We start from the raw sequence: 21,320 nt of genomic DNA on the forward strand, positions 1-21,320 counted from the left end.
CACATTCCATCAAAGCTTCACATGTGTGTCCATAAGCTAACAATAGGAAATCAATAGCAGCACAATTCTATAAAACAACATGGCAAACACTATTCATATTAGTTACCAAGACACTCAATAATTCGGAAATCTCATTAGTTCCTTTTACCACAAAACACACTAACATTCAATTCTATCAAAGCGTTTGCGTTTGCATCTACGTTTGCATTTGTGTTTGCTTTTGCGGCCACAAGCTGAAGCAAAAATGAACTAACAGCAAAGCGCTTTCTAGCATTCCACAAATCTACTATGTTAATACTTTTCAACATTATCTGTTACAACTCTCCTTTTTACCTATAGTGATGATACTCATTTGATATCATTTTTGTGCTGAAAGATACTCAATCTGGGCTACTGAAGTACAAAATTTTGTTTGATTCATGGCATGTAACAATGATACCCATATAACTTTACTGTTCCATGGCATCAAGTGAGGTGCCATTAATTCTGTCGTCCCGACAGTCAGCGTCCAGGACAGGGCATACACACCGAGCAGGTACCCAGCGAATCCCAATATCTGTGGAAAAACAAGCATAACCTCGCCCCCAAGTAACAAAGTCCCAGGGGCCTTCCCAGACTCAAGTCTGAAGGTTATGAACCCAAACAGGGGCACGCAATCGCACTAGGTCCCTGTCAGAATGCAAAGAAGAGAAATGAGTTATGAGAATAGGTACTGTGCTAGAAGGAGGAATAGTTAGATGATTCATTGTATATACTGCTTTCCACACTCGTGCTTGTGGAGTTTCACCCATCATTCCCTCTTTTTGTTTTTCAAGCAACACCTTGAGGGACTGATGTGTGCGCTCAACAATAGCTTGACCTGTGGGAGAATGAGGAATGCCTGTAATATGCTGAACACCCCATAATTGCAAAAACTGTCGAGTCCGGCTAGCAGTGTAGCCGGGGCCATTGTCTGTTTTTATGGTGGCCGGGATGCCTAGGGCAGCAAAAGCACCACACCAATGTGCTACAACATCCCTGGCTTTTTCTCCAGTATGGGCAGAAGCCCAACAAGCTTTAGAAAATGTATCTACAGAGACATGGATATACTTTAAGCGACCAAACTCAGAAAGGTGGGTCACATCTGATTGCCAGATTTGCAACACTTGTAAACCACGGGGATTAACACCTTCAGTTGGGAGTGTAATATGTTTCTGGCAGCCTGAACAGGAGGCCACAATATCTCGTGTCACTGTGGAAGAAATATTAAACTGATGTTGAAGGGTGTGCGCACCTTGATGAAAAAAGCTGTGCGATTGTATGGCTTGCTTCACAATATCTGGTACAGGAGCTGCCCACGCTGGGGCAGTTAACATATCTGCTTGGGCGTTTCCTTCTGCAATGAATCCTGGTAAATTAGTGTGGCTGCGAACATGCAAGATATAAAAGGGTGCAGTTCTGCGCTGTAAAGCACACCATAATGCCTTTAAAAGATGAAACAATACTTTGTTATTTACCTCCCTTAGAACAGCACGGTCAAGCCATTGGACAATTTTGCACACATACTGAGAATCTGACACCACATTGAGATTTTCATGTGGCCAGGCTTCAAATGCCAAGATCACTGCGTACAACTCCACTAGTTGTGGAGATCCATCTTGATGCCCTGAAATGTCATGCCATTGGCCATCCTCTTTCCAAGTAACAACTGCTTTCCCTGTTTTCCCTGATCCATCTGTAAATACGGTGCGCCCTTTAAGGGGCGTTGGGGAATATAAGGAAGGTTCTACTACGGTCAGCTCTAAGTGCATCTGAAGAAATTTATGCGCAGGGTGGTGCAACAAAACTCGACCAGAGAAATTTAGCATGGCCATCTGCAACACAGCACTATTGGCTAAACACCAGTCCAGATATTCAGAAGTGAGAGGCAATGTGAGAATTGCAGGGTCTTGTCCAGATAGTTGGACGCAGCGTCGCCTGGCCTTACAAATTACCTGTGCAATCAATTCAATCTGAGTGGTCACAGTTTTCTTTTTCTGATATGATAAAAATACCCACTCCAAAAAATGTAATGGATCTGTCCATTCTTCATACCATTGAGCAATAAGCCCAACCGGGTGATCATGAGATACCAAGACATACAAACTAAGAGGAATAGCAGTAACGACTCTCCATGCCTTCTTTTCTGAAATGGCAATTTCCACCTGTTTAAGTGCTGTTTCAGCTTCTGGCGTGAGGCTCCGAGGAGACAGTAGGTCAGTGTCTCCTTTTAACAGTTCAAAGAGTGGAGCTAGCAAGGTGTTAGATAGCCCTAACAAAGGCCTTGGCCAATTGATAGTTCCCAACAATTTCTGTAAATCATTCAAAGTTTGTATTGAGTGTTGGATGGCTACAGTTTGTGGCTGCACAGTTTGGTCTAATATTTTCAGGCCAAGATATTTCCATGGGGCTTGTTGCTGCACCTTTTCAGATGCGATTTGCAACCCATATTTCCTTAGAGCCTCAAATACACCAGGCATTACAGTAGCCAACTTGTCAATGGTGGATGTAGCAATCAGAATATCATCCATGTAATGGTAATAATATATGTTCAGAAATTGGCTTCGCACATCAGACAATGCCTGTGCCACATACCACTGACAAATAGTGGGGCTATTTTTCATGCCCTGAGGTAGGACAGTCCAATGATATCTCTTCCTCGTTATTAACTGCTGGCACTGTGAAGGCAAATTTTGGAGCATCATTAGGGTATAATGGAATGGTAAAAAACCAGTCTTTGAGATCTATTATACAGATATCCCAGTCTGCTGGAATCATAGTGGGGGAAGGCATTCCTGGCTGCAAAGATCCCATACTTTCTATAACGTCATTGACTTGCCTCAAATCTTGTAAAAGTCGCCATTTCCCAGATTTCTTTTTGATTACAAATATAGGAGTATTCCAGGGACTGTGTGATGGTTCAACATGGCCTTGGGCCAATTGTTCTGCTACCAAGTCTTTAAGAGCGTTTAGTTTTTCTTGCGTCAAGGGCCACTGATCAACCCACACAGGCTTGGCCTGCATTGGCCGCTCTCTCCAGTGGCCCCTAAGAAAAACCGTGAAGACCTGTTCCAATAGTAACACCCCACTGACCTAAACAGTCTTGGCCCCACAAGGTGAGGGGGGCTGCAATCACATAGGGGCGAATGGTTGCTGTTTGACCTTCTGGGTTCACAATCTGGATCGGGTGCAGGCTCTGTTGACTGATGGTTGCTCCTTCCACTCCTGCCACTGCAGTGGAGGAGATCACGGGCCAATTTGATGGCCATTGTTTTTTAGATATTATAGTAACATCAGCTCCAGTATCAATCATTCCAATGATAGTAATTGCATAAGGGGATTCATGCGACGACAGGAGAGTACACGTCATGTTAGGCCTGGAGTCTGTAACAGCTTGTGTCCAAAAAACTTGAGTTTCACCTGTGGAGCCAAAACCTCCTGTCCCTCTTTCTACTTGATCTGCATTACGCACTTGAGATACAAATGGCATCAATTGAGCAATGCGGCTTTGGGCAGGTATGGTAACTGGTGGAGATGGAGTCCATACCATTGCAGCAATTTGTCCTGTAAAATCAGCATCAATAACTCCAGGGAACACAAACAATCCCTGTAAAGTAACGCTGGACCGCCCTAACAACAAAGCACTCAATCCATGTCCCAAAGGCCCAAATGCCTCTAATGGTACCTTATGTACTTCATTGTCCTTTATGGTGACTGAGACAGCTGTGGTGACATCCACTCCGGCACTTCCCTTTGTCTGGGCTCGCAGTTGACCGCATAGGCTTGGAAGGGGCTGTGTGGATGTATTTGTGTCTGCGCGCGCATCCCCGGCACGCTCCGCTTCCCATTTCCCGGAGGTCCTCTAGGCAGGAGAGCTTGGCCCTGCTTGTTAAACTTAGATCGACACAGTTTAGTGGAATGCCCCACTCTCCCACACCGCGCACAAGGACCACTTGGCATCAATTTACTATTCTCTCCGGCTGTAAATGGGCATTGCTTTCTAAAATGACCTGGCTGCCCACAGTGGAAACAATTTCTTGGTACCCTTACTGCAGCAGCAATCGTTTTTGCCAGTTCTGACATTTGATGCGCTGTGGTACCGACTTTGCTACAAGCTTCTATCATGTCTATCAGAGTTGGATCCCATAATGGTAACAGGACCTGTTTGCAATCTGCATTAGCATTGTCTTTAGCTAGCTGCAGCAACAAGGCCTCTTGAGCTGGAACATTGTTTACCTGCTTTTCAATCGCATCTCTGAGTCTGTCAATGAAGCTTACATAAGACTCGTCTGGCCTCTGTTTTATAGAGGTCCATGGTTGTTGAGTGTCCCTGTATCAGGGACATGTTGCATAGCCAAGAAAGCCAACTCTTTTGCTTGTTGTAAAATAGATGAATGCAGGCGGGCTTGCAGCTGCGGGTTATTTAAGGGAGGATCTCCCATCAACTGCGCTGGCCCGGCCCCAAAGCGAGGATCATCTTGAGGACGGTTCAAATTGGCTAGAGCTGTTTCATTCACTAGGTGGCGCCACTGCGATTCAAATAAAAGTAACTGCATTGGTGTAAAACAAATCTGTGCTATGTTACGACAGTCAAAGGGGGTTAAGTCATTAGAAAAAATCACTCGTAACAGTGACTGAGCATACGGCGAGGTAAATCCATGTTGCATAATCATAGTTCTTAATTCATGTACAATACTCCAATGAAACGGATCCCACTCATTTGATTCTGTCACATCACCACGAATAACAGGGCAAGCTAAAATATCACTGGCCAGTTCCACTTCTCCTGCCTCTTTAGCCTGCTCATAAACTTTCTTCCAAAATTTGCCTGGGTCTGCACCTTGAATTGCTACAGAAACCGGCTGTATAGTCAGTACATTCTGAAGGGGAGGGGCAGAGGGCAAACACGTCACTCCGTCATTCGCTTCGGGGGCTGATAAATCTATTAAACACGAACTCACAGGTTCCCTTACTGCTGCTTCCTTAAACTCATTGTCTGTCTCGGGGGGTAACGGGGGCAGCGAGCACGCATTAGGAAGTGGAGGGGGTGGGAGTGGCACGTCCATGCATGCAGGGGCCATGGGAGCCGGTTTAGAGTCCATTTGCACCGGGGCTGGAGGTGCCAGCGCTTCTGGCGCTGCGGCTGCAGCCGCCACGGCTGCAGCTTCCCGGTCTGCCTTAAGCTGTTTTAACGACTCCAGCACAAGCCGCCAAGTTGTTAACGACTTTGTGGTCATTTCATTCCCCTTTGTAGCTGCATCCCAAAGCGCACGCCCCGCCTCCTCCCATGTCTCTATGAAAAAGGCTGTTTGCGCATCAGCCTGCACACCATTTTTCTTGCACCAGACAAGCAAAGTACGTAACGCATGTTCATCATATTTTATGCCCCTCTTTTCCAATATGCTTACCAGAATGGTTAATATAGACCTCTCTTCTGCCGACATCTTTGCCCCCATATTTATGTTCCCAGCTGCTCACCTTTGCCTCCCAAAGGTGTGTATTCCTTCTGTATCTGGACTAGGCTCTCAAACCGCCTTTCTTTTTTGACTCGGCTGGACTCTGGAGCCAACTGCTCTCGGGTCCGCAGTTACCGATCCTTAACACATTGGGGCTGCTCTCAGGTCGTTGATCCTTATCACGTCGGGGTCACCACTTGCAGCGGAGCCAGGGGCCAGGACGCCATAATGGTCACAAGTAATAGCCTTTATTAATTCCTTACATCCCATTCTTATACCTTTTTCTACTGTCCACACGCCTTACGCTTCCTTCCCATTGGTTAACAGCTTCTGTTCACACGTTCTATCTTACTTTGTGATAGGTTACAAGTTTCTTACATTTTCTTACAAGAATATCAACATGCATCCCTCTCTCTCATACCTTCTTTTCCCACAAACATGTTTTTCTCTAACTGCCAAGGGCACAGCTGTAGTTTGTTAAAATCAAGGCCGCTTGGGGCCTGTAGCTGATGCCCACATGAACCATGCGCCCGGTGGTCCAAACTAATTATTCTTTTGACCATGACATGAGGAACAGACATGTAACATATAAGGAGACTCCCTATACACTGCTGGAGCTCGGTAATTTAAATAAATAATTTAGAGGTGGTGACCGCCAGGGGCCCTTTGCCAGGCTTAAGGAGGAAGAGAGGAGAAAGGGAATCCCACTTGAATTATTGACAAGGAATTATTCCTATAACCACCTAAAAGACTTGGTAGAAAAATTGCCTGCACGGTCTGGTGCCAGGAACACTGATTCCAACTCAGGAAACTAAATAGCCCTCCCACAGTCAGCAAAACAAAATTAAAGGGAAGAAAGAAAAGACAGAGGGAGAAGAAAGGAGAAATAAAAAATACAGTCAATTTGACTGAAACCCTGGACAAACCATGGGAAGCCATTCCAGGAAATCAAAATGACTGGCCAATAGAAAACGAATCAGATGCTAAATTAATAAAACCTCCTAATGATTGGCAAAACATACTCAGATTAACCTAAAAGCAAAAGGGAGACTTGGAAATTACCAGTGCTCTTGGCCCCAATAGACATCCTGTTACATTTGTGGTGGACACTGGAACACAGATTTCCACACTAAGAATGGATGAGGCCCAGAAATGTGGCATTAATTCATCCCTAAAACCTATTTTGGTAAGTGGGGCATTTGGCCATCCCACTTTACAAAGGACTGCTAAAGTATACCTGAAATTTCCAGGTGAAGACACACTCAAGGTGGGAAATGAGGATAAATGCAACAATAAAAACACAGGGCTCACTAATAGGTTAGTAACCACACAAGTGGTCGGGATATCTGTACTGCGGTTCAAGTGTATATATGCCAATGCCCATAGCATGGGAAATAAGGAAGAGGAGTTAGAAGCTATTGTGCACCAGGGAGACCATGATATAATTGCCTTCACGGAAACATGGTGGGATGATTTGCATGGTTGGAGTGCTGCAATGGATAGCTACAGGCTCTTTAGAAAGGACAGGCAAGGCAAGAGAGGTGGTGGGGTGGCGTTATATGTTAAGGAGTGCTTTGATGGCCTAGAATTCAATGCTAGACACACCAAGGCAGAATGTTTATGGGTAAGGATAAAGGGGAAGGCCAATGAGACTGATATCCTAGTGGGAGTCTGCTACAGACCACCCGACCAGGATAAAGAGACTGACGAGACATTCTTTCAACAACTCGGAGATGTCTCATGTTCACTAGCCCTTGTTCTTGTGGGGGACTTCAACTTACCAGATGTCTGCTGGAAGTACAACACAGCAGAAAGGGGCCAATCCAGGAGGTTTCTGGAATGTATGGAAGATAACTTCCTGCTACAGCAGGTAAGTGAGCCTACCAGAGGTAGTGCCATGCTGGACCATTTACGAACAGGGAAAGGCTGGTGGAAGATGTAGTGGTTAGAGGTCGTCTTGGGTGCAGTGACCATGATATGACAGAATTTTCAATATGCGGTGAAATTAGGACGGTCGTCAGCAAAACCTCTACCTTGGACTTCCAGAGGGCTGACATTGGTCTCTTCAGGACGCTGGTTCGGAGAGTCCCTTGGGAAGCAGCCCTCAAAAACAAAGGAGCCCAGGAGGCTGGGCTTATTCTAAGAATGAAAATATGAAGGCGCAGGAGCAGGCTGTCCCTATGTGCCGAAAAAGGAGCCGGCGGGGAAGACCAGCCGGGTTGAGCAAGGAACTATTACAAGAACTCAGAAATAAAAAACGAGTGTACTGACTTTGGAAAAAGGGGCAGATGAATCAGGAAATATTCAAGGATATTGTAAGGGCATGTAGAAAGAGAATTAGAGATGCAAAAGCTCAGCTAGAACTTAAACTAGCCATCTCTGTAAAGGATAATAAAAAAAGCTTTTATAAATACATTAATAACAAAAGGAGGGTCAGGGAAAATCTTCATTCCTTATTGGATGAGGGGGGGAACTTAGTAACGGAGGACAAGGAAAAGGCTGAGGTACTTAACACCTTCTTTGCCTCAGTCTTTAACAAAAAGAATAGCTACCCTCAGGACAACTGGGCTCCTGTGTTGGTAGACAGGGATGGGGAGCAGAATCCCCCTCCTGTAATCCAGGAGGAAGTAGTCAGGGACCTGCTGTGCCACTTAGATCCCAACAAGTCCATGGGTCCGGATGGGATTCATCCTAGGGTGCTGAGGGAGCTGGTGGAAGAACTGGCTAAGCTGCTCTCAATCATTTGTCACCAGTCCTGGCTGACTGGGGATGTCCCAGATGACTGGAGGTTGGCCCATGTGATGCCCATCCACAAGAAGGGCCGGAAGGAAGATCCGGGGAACTATAGGCCTGTCAGCCTGACTTCAGTGCCTGGCAAGGTTATGGAACAGATCATCCTGAGTGCCATCAAGTGGCATGTAGAAGACAACCAGGGGATCAGGTCCAGCCAACATGGGGTTAGGAAAGGAAGGTCCTGCCTCACCAATCTCATCTCCTATGACTGGGTGACCCGCCTAGTGGATGAGGGGAAGGCTGTGGATGTGGTCTACCTTGACTTCAGCAAGGCCTTTGACACAGTCTCCCACAGCATCCTCCTGGAGAAGCTAGCAATCCATGGCTTGGACAGGTGCACCCTTCGCTGGGTTAAAAACTGTTTGGATGACCAGGCCCAGAGAGTAATGGTGAATGGTGCTGCATCCAGTTGGCGTCCAGTTACCAGCAGTGTCCCCCAAGGATTAGTACTCAGCCCAGACCTATTCAACAGGAAAAATGTGTGTTTCCATCTGAAAATGGGAAAACGCCGCCCTTCTATTTTTAAACCAAAGCAGCAGCCACACGCACAGCAAGCACCCGCGCAGCCGCGTCCCCTCCCCCTCCAGCCGACAGCAAGCTGAAGGGAGAGGTAAAAGTGCTGTGCGCAGACCTCTGCAAATTGGCTAATCTTGTTAAAACCTTCATAGTATCCGGCACTAAAAAAATTAACAGAGAAAAGCTTAACCGACTTTCCGCAGTTGTGGAAGGCACCTCGACTCGCTCATCCTCTTGCCCTAACAGCTCTGACAGCTCTGAGGATGAGAGGGAAGTGCAGCGCAAACGCTTGTGCACTGTGGTTCGCACTGATTTTTCCTTTGATTGAGATTCAGGGCGGAGACATGTAGTTTACAAGGAAACCCCATACTACCCCCTGGAGCTAGCACAGTTAAAGAAACAGTATAGCAAGCTTCCCTCAGAGACTGACACTGAATATATTATTAGTGTGTCTGCTTCCAGAGGAGATGGCATTCAACTTACTGAGAAAGAGGCATCAGGGTATTGGGCACCAGGAGCTCTGCTCACAACTGGCAATCATACTAATCCCTGGACCCTGACCCAAAGAGCTGCCTTTAATGTGGGTCTAATTGATCCTATTTCAAGGGGAGAACTCCATGTATAGTGTGGAGATGTCTCCTGACTCATGGAAAATATTCACAAGGCCAGTGTAATATAAACGATTCATGATCATGTTCTGGTGCCCCATCAGGACAGTCCCTTAATGCTAAGTGTAAATCCAGAAAGGATGGATATCCTCATCAGGGGGCTGCCTGGAGAGCTAAAGAATGTAGCCATCCAGGTTAAGGGCAAAGTTGAAAGCTCTCTAGTTGGTGGTGAATACACTTGGGCCAACCTGGCTAAGGCACTAACCGAGTACAGCTGCAAGTATGGGGTCCCAGAATTTGATTATTCCAAGAAGCTATCCTCTGTTAGGACAGGTCCTTCAATCTCCTGTAACCAACGAGGAGCCTTCTTATGCCCCCGTGGCTGCCATGCCACCCCGGAGCCCTCCGCAGCAGCGATGGGAGTCACGGGGTGACTGGATGGTTGCAAGAAAAGGTAAAGGTGGCAAAAGGCATAACAGCACACATAAAGGCCAACACTCTAATGATAAAGGCACTTTGCCACGGGGTGACATGGGGCCATATGCTAGGCTTAAGGAGGAAGCCAAGTGTATAGGCATCCTTCTATGAGGAAGTAACTAGGTGGATAGATGATGGTAGAGCGGTAGATGTGGTTTATCTTGATTTCAGTAAGGCATTTGATACTATCTCCCACAGCATCCTTGTGGATAAGCTGAGGAAGTGTGGGCTTGATGATCAGGTAGTGAGGTGGATCAAGAACTGGTTGAAAGGAAGAAGTCAGAGAGTTGTGGTCAATGGGACAGAATCTAGTTGGAGGTCTGTGACTAGTGGAGTCCCTCAGGGGTTGGTACTGGGACTGGTGTTGTTCAATATTTTCATCAATGACCTGGATGAGGGAAGAGAGTGTGCCCTCAGCAAGTTTGTTGATGACACTGAACTGGGAGGAGTGGCTGACACACCGGAAGGCTGTGCTGCCATTTAGCAAGACCTGGACAGGCTGGAGAGTTGGGCAGGGAGAAATTTGATGAAAGTCAACAGGGGCAAGTGTAGAGTCTTGCATCTGGGGAAGAACAACCCCATGTACCAGTACAGGTTGGGGGCTGACCTGCTGGAGAGCAGTGTAGGAGAAAGGGACCTGGGGGTCCTGGTGGACAGGAGGATGACCATGAGCCAGCAATGTGCCCTTGTGGCTAAGAAGGCCAATGGCATCCTGGGGTGCATTAGAAAGGGTGTGGTTAGTAGGTCAAGAGAGGTTCTCCTCCCCCTCTATTCTGCCTTGGTGAGGCCACATCTGGAATATTGTGTCCAGTTCTGGGCCCCTCAGTTCGAGAAGGATAGGGAACTGCTTGAAAGGGTCCAGCGCAGAGCCACAAAAATTGTTAAGGGAGTGGAACATCTCCCTTATGAGGAAAGGCTGAGGGAGCTGGGTCTCTTTAGCTTGGAGAAGAGGATACTGAGGGCGACCTCATCAATGTTTACAAATACGTTAAGGGCGAATGTAAGGAGGATGGAGCCAGGCTTTTTTCATTGATGTCTAGTGATAGGACAAGGGGCAATGGGTGCAAACTGGAACATAGGAGGTTCCACGCAAACATCAGAAAAAACTTCTTTACTGTGAGAGTGACAGAGCACTGGAACAGACTGCCCAGAGAGGTTGTGGATTCTCCTTTGCTGGAGACATTCAAAACCCACCTGGATGCATTTGTGTGTGATGTACCCTAGGTGATCCTGCTCTGGCAGGGGGGTTGGACTAGATGATCTTACAAGGTCCCTTCCAAACCCCTAAGATTCTGTGATTCTGTGAAAGTCTTATGAGGAGAGGCTGAGGGAGCTGGGGTTGTTTAGCCTGGAGGAGACTCAGGGGGGACCTTATCACTCTCTACAACTATCTGAAGGGAGGTTGTAGTCAGGTGGGGGCTGGGCTCTTCTCCCAGGCAACTAGTGACAAGACTAGAGGGCATGGCCTGAAGCTGCACCAAGGGAAGTTTAGGTTGTATATTAGGAAGCACTTCCTCACGAAGAGGGTGATTAGACATTGGAATGGACTTCCCAGGGAAGTGGTGGAGGCACCATCACTGGATGTGTTCAAAGAAAGGCTGGATGTGGCACTTAGTGCCATGGTCTAGCTGATGTGGTGGTGCTAGGGCATAGGCTGGACTTGATGATCTTAAAGGTCTTTTCCAGCCTTGGTGATTCTGTGATACTGGTGCACATGCACCCTTATGCCATCGAATCATAAAAGGACAGAATCTGTCACTATTTCTGGAGCGAGGAGAGGATCTCAAGAACTGACTGTTGTGGAGGCCCATGTGAGCCTCACTGGCAAAAAAGGGACTGAGAATTCACGTGGCATTTGCCTCCCACAGAGGAACGGCCACTTCGGGACCGAATCTTAGAGCGGAAGCTAAAATACCACCCCCACCACGCTCACAAATTGTTACTGACACCAATGTTTAGTTTACGAATTAACCGGTTTATTAAAGGTTAACAAACTGAGGGACCAAGGTTCAGGAAAGGTAGGCTAAGATACATAGCAGGGAAATAATTCAAAAGTAATATGCCCTGCCTTCCTTTTGGGGAATAGCACCCGGGTCTCCCGCATCACAGGCAGGAACCCTCCCTACTAGACTATCTCACTATCCCTATTAAAAATACACTCCAAGGGAGGGATGCAGAATCAAAGGAACAAAAGGGAGGAGGTAAACCCGAGGAATTTAAGGGATAGGGTGAACGGCTTTGTTACCCTCCTGTAAAATGCGGCTTCTTTTCCGGCGAGCAGGCTCGTTTGGGCTTCCCCGGCGGAAGTAGATCCTGGCAGGACGGTCCTGGCAGGCGGGGAGTCCTCCCGGCGGCTTTGGTATGCGGCTTCTTTTCGGGTAGCCTCCGGCACAGCGGTTCGCGGCGGCGTCTTGGTGCGGGCAGCCCCCCCCCCCCCGGCGAGCGGGCTCCGGCAACGGTGGCGTTTCGGGCAGCAGCGGGTCCTTCGGTTGCTCTCGGTTTGGCTGTGCCCGGCTCCACTCGGCTCCAGTCCGGTTCGGCAGGTCCCGGCGAGCAGGCAGCGGCGGCGGACAGCCTTGGCGAGGCAGGTCCCGTGGCGGGCGGCCGCGGTTTGGCAGCGGGGGGCTTTCCCCGGCTGGCAGGCAAGTTCCCCGCGGATGGCGTCCAGAGCAAGTCAGGGCGCACGAGCAAAACTTCCACCTCTTTTTAAATTCTAAGGACCCCCGTTCAATTATTGTGTCGCTGTTTAAGATACCAATAAGGCCCAGAGCCGATTAGCATTCATGGGTCCAGAGTCAGGGCGGTCCTATTAAAGACAGTTAGGCAGTCCATAACCTTTTGCCTATTTTCCTGCCTGTGTATCACAACTGTGAGAAACGTTTGTCGCGCCAATGAATAGGCCCAAATAGATCCTTTAGTGAAGCAGTTTATTTACACTCTTGCAAGAACGGGTGACTTAAACAAGTAGGCACACCTCATAGTAAGGTGTTTATATTCCCTATTCCTGACTCAAAATTCCCTCTCCTGTTTCCCCACTGGCTGCATAGTCCAGGGTTTACAGCCTATCCAACGCTTACAATTACCAGATAAATTTCCCACCCCTGTTTACACATTCCATTCTAGGTATTTACTTTTTACCTTTTAAGGTTAAATTCTGACCTTTCTTGCCCCTTGGCTGTCTTCCCAATCACCTGAATGATTTATATCATCTGGTGCCATCCTGTCCTGGGGAGTAACATAGGAGTGACTTTGTTCTGTCTTTATTATGGCCTTCACCATGTTCAGATATCTCAGCTCCCTCAGATGGAGCCCAATTAAGTCCCTCAGTTTCTTGGACCATAAACCACTCCAGGTGTCCTTGGAATGCCCAGATATCTCCCCCTTCTCTCTTCAGTCACCATAAAGTTTCTTTTCACTAGGGCAGAAACAAACTATTATCTTCCTAACACTAGGGTGAGAAAACAACACTATATTTCTAACACAAAGATATGAAAACAACACTACATTTCATTTCTAACAATAACCTTTGCATTTCTTCTCTGTCCTTTGGATTTATCTATAGAAACGTAGAACAGTCAGGCCTGTTCTTGTCTGTCCTTGAGTAATCAGCAAAAAGGCATCTGCTGGCTTAAAAGGCATTTTATTTAGTTTTATGTAGGGGGGAGAAGGGGGACCGTTCCCCACAGCACCCTATAGTGACTGGCCCAAATGCTCCATGCATCCTTGGTATAATCTACCTCAAGAGAGGATATTTCTGTGACCCAAAAGGGTACCAGTGGGCCTTTGGTATAGCAGCTGTAGAGACTGAGGACACTGAACAGCTGCATACTTTGCCTGGCCTTTCAGATGACCCATCTCTAGTGGGGTTGCTGAAGGTTGAAGACCAACAGGCACCAATTGCCACTTCAACAGTGCATAGACGACAATATCGCACCAACAGAGACTCTGTGATCCCCATTCATAAGCTGATCTGGCAATTGGAGAGCCAAGGAGGGATCAGCAACAAGGCAAGGCGGTGGTGTTGCTCTTTATGTACAAGAGCAACTGGGATGTATTGAGTTCTATCCAGGGGAGGAGGTAGGACAGTTGAAAACTTGTGGGTAAGAATTAAGGGACATGCAATTGAAGGTGAAACTGTTGTGGGTGTCTAGTATAGACCACCAACCCAAGAAGATGTCGATGAGGCCTTCTACAGTCACCTAGAAGCCTCTAGATCACACTCCTTAGTACTTATGGGTGACTTCAATCACCCTCATATTTGCTGGAAAGCCCGCACAGCAAAACATGTTCAGTCCAAAAGGCTCTCGCAGTGCATTGATGATAACTTTCTAATGCAGGTAGTGGAGGAACCAACAAGGAGAGATGCACTGCTAGACCTTGTATTAACGAATAAAGAAGGTCTGGTTGGGGACATTAAAGTTTGGAATAGCCTTGGCGACAGGGACCATGACATGGAGTTTAGTATTTTACAAGCAAGAAGCAGGGCAATAAGTAGGATTACAACCCTGGACTTCTGTAGGGCTAACTTTGGACTCTTCAAAGATCTACTTGCAGGAATCCCATGGGCTAAAACTCTGGAAGGAAAGGGAGCCCAGGAAAGCTAGTGTGAGGGACCAGCCCTCCAGACCTACTTTGGGAAACCTTGTTGTAGCCCCTGCTCATATGCATCCCAAAAGGCCTGCCTGAAAGGATGGAAACTACAGTAATGGCCTGCATAGATTGAGATAACACAATGATCGAGGGGTGGAGGGGGTGGAGGTCCACTCCAGCTGCTCACACATGTATGGCTCAATCACAGGTACTTGTTGTGAAATCAAGATTCTAGGCATATAAAATAGGGGGGCTGCAATGGTGGGCTTTGGGAGTTTCATCAACACTGACCATCGACATCGACCCTCCCCCATTGGCTGGACCAACGACGCTGGAACCAGGACTGGTGATTTTCCTGTTCTCTTTATTTTTCTCTTTCTCCTCCCTTCTCACCTTTTTCTTGTCATCCCATTTTCCTTACTTTATATATATATGTGGGTGGCTTTTGTTCAGGTTGTTCAGTATTAACTCCTACTAGTGTAATAAATGTGTTATTTCTTATAAGCAGACCTTGTGTGTTGCTGCACCTTAAGCTAATGAAGGGGTATTGGACGGTCGAGCTTTTACTCGGACCATCATACATTTACTCTCTCTGGGAAAAGACCAGGTCTGAGAGAAGGATTTGATTTTGAGCCCAGCTGCATCTAGGCTCCTTTCTGAAGGAAGTCTAGAAAGCAAGGGGGTTCAGTCCTAATCTTCCTGGGCTGCCCAGTCTGAGTTGTGACATGTACAGGACTGGATCCAGCCGCACCTAGGCTCCTCTATTGTAGCAGGAGCTTAGAAAGCAAGGGGGTCCAGTTCTAACCTTCCTGGGTTATTAAATCCGGGCCATGTCAGCTAGTCAATTTTTAAATACCACTTCCTTCAAGCCCAAGATAGGTGCATTCCTTCAAGTAAAAAAATCGGGTAGAGGTGGTAAACAAACTGCATAGATAAGCAAGGATCTTCTGAAGAAAGTCTCGCTGAAGAAAGAAATGTACAGTTCATGAAAGAAGGGACTTGTCACTTGGGAGAACTATAGGGATGTTGTCAGGATATGTAGGAAGGCAACAAGAAAGGCCAAAGCCCTCTTAGAACTTAAACTGGCAAAGGAAGTAAAGGAGAATGAAATGAGTTTCTTCAAATACATCAGTGCTAAAAGGAAGAAAAGGGAAAATGTGGGCTCACTGCTGAATGAGGTGGGAGCGCTGATAACAGAGGATGCAGAGAAGGCAGAGTTGCTGAATGCCTTCTTTGCTTCAGTCTTTACTAAGACCAGTCCTTACTAACTTCAGACCCCGGATATAAGAGAGGAAGCCTGGAGGAGGGAAGACTCTCCACTAGTCAATGAAGAGTGGGTCAGAGATCAGTTATGCAAATTGAATCTACACAAGTCCATGGGCCCTGATGAGATGCACCCAAGAGTGTTGAGGGAGCTGGTTGATGTTACTGCCCTACCACTCTCCATCATTTTCAAAAGATCATGGCAAACAGGAGAGGTGCCTGAGGCCTGGAGGAAAGGCAATGTCACTCCAGTCTTCAAAGAGGGCAAGAAGGAAGATCCAGGAAATTACAGACCAGTCAGCCTCTCCTCCATTCCTGGAAAAATGATGGAGCTGCTCATTCTGGAGGTCATCTTTAAGCACATGGAAGAGAAGGAGGTTATCAGGAGTAGTCAGCATGGATTTGCCAAGGGGGAATCATGCTTGAGTAATCTGATAGCCTTCTACGATGTTGTGACTAAATGGATAGATGCAGGGAGACCAGTGGATGTAGTCTACATTGACCTTAGCAAGGCTTTTGACACAGTCTCCTATAACATCCTCATGAGCAAGCTCAGGAAACATGGGATAGAAGAATGGACAGTGAGATGGATTAAGAACCGGCTACACAATAGAGCCCAAAGAGTGGTGATCAATGGTGCAGAGTCCAGCTGGAGACCTGTAACTAGTGGAGTCCCTCAGGGATCAGTGCTGGGTCCAGTCCTGTTCAACATCTTTACCAATGACCTTGATGATGGGACAGACAGTCTTCTCAGCAAGTTTGCTGATGACATGAAGCTGGGAGGATTGGCTGATTCACTTCCTTCTTTGGCACATCCAGAAGTTGTTCCCTTGCAAAGCCTGCAACTACTTATGAATAAAAGTTAAATGATTAGATAAGTTCACACAACACACTCTGTTAAAATCTTCACAACTAAGATTCTGTGCTAACAATAAAATCAATAGCGGCATGATACTGTAAAACAGCACGGCTAACAGTATTCATATTAGTTACTAAGGCACTCAATATTTCAGAAATCTCATTGGCCCTTTTTGCTACAAAGCATGCTAATTTATTCAGTTCTATCAAAGCTTTTACGAGTGCAAGCTGAAGCAAAACAAATTAACAGTAAAGTGCTCTTTAACCTTCTACAAATCTACTATGCTAATACTTTTCAATGTTATGTGTTGCAACCCCTGTTTTGCCTGTGGTGATGGATATGATTTAATATCATTTTGTGCTGGGGGTTAATGGTGTGAAAAACATAAGCGGCTCCCTGCAATATTACTCTGATGCTGAGCCCTCTACAGATGAGTCTTTGGGGTGTGGTCCCTTCCATGGTTTTACCCACCGAAGGCCCTCTCCTGTAAGTAAACACATATATCCTCTACCAGTTAGTTTGACTTCGGCTGGACCTTCCCAAAGCCCTGTATTCAAATTTTTATACTGTACCAAAACCTTTTGTTGTTCAGATATTTCAGTTTTTAAGGCAGCACTATGAATGACCATAGGCGAATCTCATCTCTCTCCTGTAAGACGTAAATAGTTTAACACATACACTGCCTTAGCTAACCTTTCAGACGAGGTACTAGGCTCTCCCGCTTTTTGTTTTATAAGCAAATTTTTCAGTGTTTGGTGAGCCCGCTCAACCATTGCTTGACCCGTCGGTGAATGTGGGATGCCGTGGACATGTTGGATACCCCAAGTAAGACAAAACTGTCGAAACCTGCGAGAGACATAAGCAGAACCGTTATCTGCTTTGATGGTTATAGGAACTCCCAATGCAGCAAAGCTAGCATATAGATGTTTCTCAACATGCTTTGCGGTCTCTCCACTTTGGGCTGTTGCCCATACAACCACAGAAAGTGTGTCAATAACAACATGGACATATTTTAGTCGACCAAACTCTGAGATGTGTCACATCCATTTGCCATATCTGTAAAGGTCGTAATCCTTTTGGATTGACCCCAATTCCAATACCAAACCCTATTTTCTGACAAGCTCTTTGAAACATGAGTTGTTGCGATGGAGTAAGCAACACATTTCATACCTGTAAACTATCAGTTGGTATTAACAAATCAGCAGTAAATATATAACGAATGATCTGTTGTGTAAGCTGTGAATGTAACCCATATAGTGCCCTTACTGTCCACTAGTATACATGTGTGAACCAAGTTCTTGTCACTTAAGTGAGTTCTGTAGCAGTATTTTCAAGTAGTCCCATCCAGCACAATATTTGCAAACAACATCTCAAAGGAGAGTATAGAAGGAGGCACCTTGTTTAGGCCATGGGGTGATCAGTCCCACAGCAGTCACAAAGTAACTCCTCCAGAGTCCAGTAACAGGTTGATCAGGCCTGGTACTGTCACCAGGATGTCTCTGGCTCTTTAGGCTGTCATAATTTGCAATATATTAACTAACATCACTAGATACAGGTATACAGAAATTACTGATTTTATGTTGTCATTTAAATCAGATGCAACCCATGTATTTGAATTCACCAGTGTCTGTAAGGTGAGCTTGACCTTACCAATATTTGGCAGGTTTGCCAAAACAGTCTGTCCAGGGTGGAGGGGAGTTTTGGATTTGTTGTAAGGTCTTCTGTGCTGGCCATTATCCTGAGTAGGTGACGTAGGGAAAAAGAGCATTTAGGCGAGGGCACCCATTCACCCCCTACCTGTTGTTTATAGTAGAGACTGCGTATCTTAACCTCTCATCCCATCTGGAATCCTACGGACGAATGAGACTTTTAATTAAACCATTAATACATTCTACTATCCCATTAGCTTGTGGGTAGTATGGGACATGAAACGTCCATTTGATACCTTCCCTTTTAGCCCACTGTTGTACCAGGTGTGAGGTGAAATGAGTTTGTTGTCATATTGGATATTTGTGGGTTTAGGAAGAACCCCAAATACCTTTTCCAGAAAATGAACTGTGTTTTCTCCATTTGCTTTAGAAACAGCTTCAGCACAGGTTAAGCCTGATACTACCTCCACAATCACAATGACATACTGTTTGTTTCCTGATTTTCAGAAGGGACCGATGTGTTCCACCTGCCACGTGGACCACAAGGGTTTTCCTTCCCTGATATGCAAATGACCAGAGGTTAGTGAATGTTCCCTAAGTCCGATTTTGCAAAGATCATATGAAGAAATGACTGTTTTACACCGCTCACGGGTGACAGGCCACCCACGGGCTTGTGCTTCTTTGTATAAGACAAAGATTCCTGAATGGCCTCTTTTACAGTGGAGCCATTCAAGCAATCTTTTCCATTCCTGATTTTCTCCTTCTGAGATAGCTGATCAAATTTGTTTCACATCAATTCTAGCTAGCTCATCAACATAGTTATTCCACTTACTAGCTTCATTTTTCAAATTAGTCTGGTGAGAAGGAATACACCCTACATGAAAATTAGGATTCTCTTTAGCAATTTTCAGTATTTGTTGCCATTTTTCTTTATGCCAAACTGGCACTCCGTTAATTTCCCAATTATTACTTTCCCAGAAAGTAATCCATTCTACATAGCCCTTAAAGACTGCAAAAGAATCTGTGTAAATGTACACAGCGTCCTTGGAGGCTTTTTCTTTTACATAAACATTAAGAACAGCGGCGGCAGGAGGGGCGGGCGGGTAAGTCATGTACTCCGTCAGTAAAGGCTTCGCTGTCGAGCCCTGGTTTTGTAGGTTGAGGTCGTTAAGCTTATCTAAAATTTTTCAGCAATTCTTCCACCGATCCCTGCGGCGCTTCATGATGACCGGGTGTCGCTGCTGCTATCGTAGATGACGTAGATACGGGCGACGGTGGGTACAGTTCCGCCTTTGGTCTGCAGGCGGGACCGCCCTCTTCCTCGTTTTGTGCGGCTTCACTTCCGCTTCAGCCTCAGTCGGCTTTGTTCCGTCCCGCTGTGCACTTCCGGTCATTAGGGCGGTGACCAGCCCCGGGAGGTGCCCTGATGGCAGCGGGGGGCGGGGGGCACAGCCAGAACCCGCAGACCCGGTATCGCTAAGTTTTGGGCAAAAGGGTTTACAGGGGAAGGAGAGGCTGCGGCAGCACCGCTCTTATCCTCCCCATTAGGATTTAAGGCAGCGAAAGCAGAAACGGCAACGATCCACGCGACCCGCTTCCCTTTCCTAGAACGTAAGATTTCTCTGATCAATTTCCGTAATGTAGAATATTTGCTAGCCTCTTTTCCATCTTTTCCTCCGCTGCTGATGTTATCCCATAGGCTCAGACCTATGGCTTCCCAGGCGGACAACTCAAACGCTGTACCGACCCCAGGGATTAAGTTTCTGCCCCGTGCCCATTGCAGCAAGCCTTTAAGTGCTTGCGTCTCATAAGGAATTCCTCTCACAGAGAGTATGTGTTGGAGGAGCTCCGCTACTGCTTCCTCTTCTTTGGTAAGCGTAGACCTCATCTCCTCCCCGACCGCTCACTTGCCTTTTAAGTGAGATCCCTTCTTGGACCGTGGTCCGAGGTGCACCTCTTCCGCCAGTTGCGGGTCCCCCGTCGGTTACGGGCCGTTCTTCCGCCGATCGCGGGCCGTCCGCTGGGTACTGCGGACGAAATCGCCAGGGCAGCGATTTAGTTTCAGCCGGCTTTTCCCCCCCCCTTCGACCTGCCTTCTTCACGCTGTCCAGCAGCATTAGCAGCAAATCTGAGGGTCCCTGTTCGGGCGCCAGTTGCGGGAGGATTCACGGACAGACACAATAGAATCAATTTGATTTAACGGCTGACTGACAATTTCTTCTGTGCGCCAAACTTTCTTATATAGCCCTTGCTGTGCACACGCGACCGAAACCACTCTTGTCATTGGTCAATTCCCATAAAGCCTGCCACGATCTAAACAGTGATTGGTTCCTAGAATGCACATGCGCAGTCATGACTCTCCGCCTCACTTCCTTCTTCGGCACATCCGGAAGTTGTTTACTTCGCTGCTCACTCCTTCAGTTGGTATCCATAGCAACGGCCCTGAAGGGGCCCAGGTGTTTACAGTAGAGGCTGGATTGCTCACATTCCAGTGCTCGCTAAAAAGGCCCTCTACAGAGGAGCGGACTAGATAGATGACTAAATTGGCCAGAGTATTCTATCCTCATATGCATCACACTCAGTATAAATTCAGGGATCAAGGAATAAAGCTCTTCTTCTGTCCATGGCTGACATCTAGGGAGAACTCTTTTTATCCCTGTCCTTTGATCCCTAGGTCTGTGCGTTCCTGAGTGTCACTGTTTGACTCAGGATCGACAACAATGCTCTCGATCCCCTCCCCCTCCCACCCAGGTAGGGAAGGAGAGAGATAATTAGAAGAGAGACGCTCTGGATTGAAAACTAAACTACACAGCTTTAATTAAATACTATTGATAACAGAAAATATATACAATTATATACAAGTATGTTCAGGTATCAGCAAAAGCCTCTCGCCTCCCCCCACCCCCAGCAACTCCCACCACACTCCCCTGAGCTGGAACAGTTCCGAGAAATCCCGGAGCTGCTGCTGGAGAAAGCGGAGAGTGATGAGGGTCAGAAGAGCTCAAGCCTGGGGGTCAATGGTGATGGATGGACGGAGTCCTCCCCAGATGCTGGCCATGGATGGACAAGAAGGGAAGAAGAAGGAAGGAAG

General features: G+C 46.7%; 1 long non-coding RNA gene across 1 annotated transcript; it reads right to left on the reverse strand.

Moving 5' to 3' along the window:
• Positions 1-13,492: 13,492 nt before the first annotated feature.
• LOC127395216 (uncharacterized) lies at positions 13,493-20,485 on the reverse strand. Its single transcript, XR_007891750.1, has 2 exons — positions 18,231-20,485; positions 13,493-17,426 (listed from the first exon to the last, which is right to left on the reverse strand). It is a non-coding gene; the product is annotated as an uncharacterized LOC127395216 (long non-coding RNA).
• Positions 20,486-21,320: the final 835 nt, after the last annotated feature.

The sequence above is a fragment of the Apus apus genome, chromosome W, assembly GCF_020740795.1.
Source record: "Apus apus isolate bApuApu2 chromosome W, bApuApu2.pri.cur, whole genome shotgun sequence".
NCBI classification, from domain to species: Eukaryota; Metazoa; Chordata; class Aves; order Apodiformes; family Apodidae; genus Apus; species Apus apus.